The sequence below is a fragment of the Chrysochloris asiatica genome, unplaced genomic scaffold (genome assembly GCF_000296735.1).
Source record: "Chrysochloris asiatica unplaced genomic scaffold, ChrAsi1.0 scaffold04380, whole genome shotgun sequence".
Taxonomy (NCBI): domain Eukaryota; kingdom Metazoa; phylum Chordata; class Mammalia; order Afrosoricida; family Chrysochloridae; genus Chrysochloris; species Chrysochloris asiatica.
In genome coordinates, this window is record NW_006412898.1 from 402 (window position 1) to 5,832 (window position 5,431).

General features: G+C 35.6%; 1 pseudogene; it reads right to left on the minus strand.

Moving 5' to 3' along the window:
- Positions 1-1,048: 1,048 nt before the first annotated feature.
- Positions 1,049-1,565, minus strand: LOC102818265 (annotated as a pseudogene).
- Between the last annotated feature and the right edge of the window lie 3,866 nt (positions 1,566-5,431).

The window sequence follows — 5,431 nt, forward strand, 5'->3', positions numbered from 1 at the left end:
TATCACCAAGGCCATATTTTCCAACTACTGATCCTTCCTTTTTGCTCCCAACCTTCCAACCTTTGCATTCCAATCACCAGTAATGATTAATACATCTTGATTGCATGTTTGATCAATTTCAGATTGAAGAAGTTGGTAGAATTCTTCTATTTCATCCTTACTAGCTTTAGTGGTTGGTGTGTATATTTGAATAATAGTGATATTAACTGGGTTTCCCTGGGGTGTTATTGTTGTTGTTAAGTACCGTAGAGTTGGTTCCGACTCACAGAGACCTGTACAGGGTTTCCAAGGCTGTAGATCTTTATGGGAGCAGAAAGCCTCATAATTCTCCCATGGCACAGCTGGTAGTTTCGAACTGCCAACCTTGAGGTTAGCAGCCTGATTTGTAACTACTATGCTACCAGAGCTCCTTGGGATTCCCTGTAGACAAATGGATATTATCCTATCACAGACAGGATATTATCCTATCAGAGACCTCATGACCGATCTCGATATGTTCTTTTTGACAATGAATGCAACAGCATTCCTTTTCAATTTATCATTCCTGGCATAGTAAACCATGTGGTTGTTAGATTCAGAATTGCCAATACCAGTCAATTTCAGCTTACTAATGCATAAGATATCGATGTTTACGTGTTCTATTTTTTTTTTTTTAATCATAAAAGAAAGAGCTAGTTCCAGGAGTTTTTATTGTTTGTATAACAGAACTCACAAAACCAGACAGAGAAGTCCCTGAGGAAGTGATGATGGTCATGCTTCACGGTTACCTGTCCTTTGGTCCTTCATCTTTTAAGCACTTATTATATTTTCTTTTTATAATATTAGACATTTATTTTTTGACAAAAGCAATCCAAGTGTGAATAAATAAATGCATTATATTTTAATGCCTCCCCCCAAGTTCCTTTAAATAGCAAAATGTGCTAAATGTCTCTGATAGCCTATGTGGCCACAGTTGCCCCATCTATGGTTTTAAAAACAGACTGGAATGTGGTCTTCCAAAATTATTCTTGAACTATAGCTCATTCTGTTAAATCTTGGAGCACCAGTTCTATTGATATTGTCGATAGTCTCCTAAAGGTGAGGATGGTAACTATGTTCAAGGCAACTGGGAGGGATCTTCAGCAAACTGAAGACCATTGGGAAACTGTGCAGAGGCAAATCTTGTCAGTAAGATACCAGCTCCTTCAATTAAAGCTAGAAGAATGCCACCCATTTCAGCTGACTCAACCATGGCCACTGGTCCATTTCTTGCTGCCAGTATGGCTCCTGTTAAGGCACTGCTTGTGATGGAGTTACAGGGATCTTCTTTCCCTCTGACTTGAACCATACAATAGTCAATCATGGAAAACAGACCACCCCAAACTGCAAAGCTGCCTCCCAACTGTGGAGCTCTGGTTTTAATAGCTGTCAAACTTCCTTGTAGTCTGTGGTTGACTCCCACTGGAGAATTCCGAAAACCTTTGATTGCTTGAAAGACACCACCACCTATGGTGCCCATCGGTAAAAGCCCCACCACAGTCATCCACAATTCGCCAGGGGCAAGGTTCTCGCGCATACTCCTCCATCTTGACTTGAGCTCTGCAAGCTATGCTGGGCAACCTGGGCTCTATTTCATTTTTGACAACTTTCAATTTTCCCAGATTCATACTTATCCATTCATATCCATTTCATTGGATGTTTATAGCTGTTTCTCTTCATTTTGAGTTGTGCCCCATCAGCTAATGAAGGTCCCGCAGGCTTTTCTCCCATGGACTTTACTCCATTTGCATCATCACAGTCAACTCTTCTTTGAGGAGTCAGCTCTTCCCCAGTGGAATTTTTAGTGTCTTCCAACCGGTGGAGCTCATTTTCTGGCATTATATCTGACAGTGTTTCTCTGCTATTCATAAGGTTTTCAGAGACTAAATTTCGGAAGGAGCACATCACTCCTTCATCTGGAATCTCATTTGAAATCTGTCCACCATGGGTGACACTGCTGGTATTTAAAATACCGGTGGCATAGCTTTCAGACTCACAGCAACTCACAAGCCACCACAGTATGACAAACTGACAGATGAGTGGTTGTTTTTCATCATTTGTTGTTGTTGTTATGTGCCATCGAGTCGGTTCCGATCCATAGCGACCCTGTATAGGGTTTCCGAGGGTGTAAATCTTTACAGGAGTAGATAGCCTCATCATAGTGAACCTTAAATTTGTGTAGTTCAAAATGGCCAATACTAAGCCATTTCAGCTCACTAATGCCTAGGATATCAATCCTTAAGCATTCCATTTCATTTTTAACATCAAATAATATTCCTAGTAATACTTCATACATTTCATGTTCTGATTATAAATGAATGTTTGTAGCTGTTTCTTCTCATTTTGTACTGTGCTCCATCAGTAAAAGAAAGTCCTGAAACCCTTTCTCCATTCATGTCATTAAGGTCATCTTCAGTTTCATTAAACAGCTGTTCCTTAGTCATATTTTGAGTGCTTTCCAACAACATAAGGGGCTCACCTTCCCTCACTCTATCAGACAAGATAATGTTACAGTGCTATTTATAGGGTTTCAGTGGCTTATCATTCAGAAAGGATCCACCTCTCTCTTCCTCATCTGTCTTAGTCTGGAAGTTCCGCTGAAACCTGTCCACCATTTGTGATCCTATGGTTATTCAAAACAGTGGTGATATAGTTGTATCATCATAGCAACACACAAGCCACCACAGTATGGCAAACTGACAGAGGAATGGCAAATATTTGAAACAGGTATTCCTAAATAATGGGACTATCCACGACTACTGTCCTTTTGTGTGTGTGTATGTGTGTGTGTGATTTGAAACCAATCATAACTTGCTAACAGAAATATAGTTACAAAATGGAATTTAGTCATTCATATATTTAAAGATTTTATGTCAAATTTTATGAAATAATATCTGATACCTGTCTCTAGGTAATGTATCATGCATATTCAAATGTATACTATCTTCTGAAAAGAATCATTTCATAGTTATTTCACTTCATTTACAACATGAATATCTTGAATTGTTTGACTAATTATTATTTTCACATGCTGAACATATAAATTGTTTGTATTATGTTGTTGTTAAATGCCATGGAGTTTGTTACGACTCATAGTAACCCTGTCTAGGGTTTCTGAGGACCAGCTGGTGGGTTTAAACTGCTGAACTTGTGGTTCACAATTCAATGTTGATCCTACAGTGCCACACGAGGAGTCCAGTATATGTTATAGTGAACTGTTTTCTGACTTGCATCCTGGAACTTTAAATTAAACCTATTTCCTTTGCAGACTATATTAAGAGATTCATATTTTCTGTGTAATGCTAAATATAACCGAAACATTGTTTTTTTAGCTATAAGTAAGAGATATATAAGGAGCTCTGGTAGAGTAGTGGTAACAAATTGGGCTACTAAACTCAAGATCGGCAGTTCGGAACTACCGTCTGTTCAGAGGGAGTAAAATGAGGCTTTCTGCTTCTGTAAAGATTTGCAGCCTCAGAAACCCTGTGCAGGGTCACTGTGATTCGGAACAGACTCCATGGTACTTAACAAAACAACAAGATATCTTTTTTTTTTAATGTAAAATGTAAAAGTTCATAAGAAAACCAGTTATAATTTCAGAACTGATTTCTACGGACTAAGGAGAATTCTATAAATACAAGTTGATGTGAATTTGCTATGGAAATGTGAGATATTTTCATCAGGGTTTTCTTATTTTTGTACCATGAAATCTAATGACTTTTTTCTTTTCTAAGAGCTTTGCAATTTCTGCCATGAAATCAGTGAGTTTTTAAATTAACTTTAGTCTTTTAATATTTATTTTTAATTTGGCTGTATCATGCATAAAATTTTATGAAACCTAGGCATAAAGTTTATGTGTTTAACTTTTGTCTTTTTTTAAAATGTAGAAAGTAAACTGGGCCACATAAATAAGTGGCTCACAGTTGTATATTTATTTAATTTAATTTTGGCTTTTGTTAGTACAAATAAACTACGTTTTCTCTCTGACTGGTTACTATTTTCTATTGTATTTACATGAATGGATAATTTTTCCTCCTTATTCTATCCTGGAAAATATGAAAAACACATTACTGACCCAGAATGGAAAGGATGTAATTGCTAAAGTAAATGAGGAGGAAAAAATGACAAAGTAATTAAGAAAGGGTAGTAATGAGGAGCAAAGAAATTAAACACTACACAAAGAGAATATATTCCAAAATTCATAGTAAATCAATAACTGAATTTTCAGGGCTAAAAAAGCCCATTGAGCTTAGGGGCAAATAAACAGATTTATATAATGGTAAATAAAAATTTATTTAATTATCAAAGTAGAAAGATTCAAGGAAATATAACTTTGAGTATATAAGAATGTATTCAAATCACAATAGCATTTAAAGCCAGAAGACAGTGGAGAAGTATATGAATTATTATGTGGAAAGTATTAGCTAATCATATCCACCCAATTTGATATTAACATATAATAGACTGATATTTGTTAACTTTAGTAAAAACTGGGTGAATAACAGTTGCAAATTTATCTTTAAGGAAAAACAGATAATAATAATTTATAAAAAGAATTCTGCTTAAGATTTAGAAGACAGTCTCTGGAAATAAATTAGAGAAGACCATATTGTTGTTGAGTGCCATTCAATTGGTTCCTACCAATAGTAGCCCTGTATAGAGTTTCTGAGGAGCAGCTGGTGAATTTGAAAAAGTCCCTTTAAGTAAAGATTTACAATGATGAATTTGAAAATTATTATTACAAATTGCATTCATTTTCTATGATAGCTGGGTGATTATAAAAGTAAAGGCATTTATTCTTTCAAGGTTGTGGAGGCTAAAAATCTAAGGTTAGGGTGTTGGTAGGGACATATTCTATAAAAAAGACCCTGGAGCATGTTTCTCTCTTGTCTCTTACAACTTCTTTGGCTTGTGGCCACATAACTTCAACCCCTGACTCAGCCTTGATTTAGCCTTTTTCCCATCTGGGTTTTCTGGACTCTGGTGTCTTTTTCTGTTCTTATACAAAAAAAAAAACAAAAAAACAAACTAATATAATTCCATGTTAAATTGACTTATTACATCTGAAAATTGACTATTTCCAAATAAATTCATGTTCACAGAGAGCAGGGTTTAGGAATTAAATATATCTTATTTGGGAACCACAAATCAATTCATAATGCACATACATATTTTACCAAGGAAACAATCTCAATAACAGGGAACATTAGGATAAACAGTCTATAAATGTCCTTATTGTTTTCTTAAAAGATTTAAGCATCTAATTTAAAATTTGAAACAACACAGGAGAAAGAGTGAATATAATGGGTTTAAACATTCTTATTGCTATAACGTTGATATCAACTATAGTGACTCTATAGGACACAGGACACAGTAGTATTTCCATTGGAGTTTTCAGGGCTGTAATCTTCAT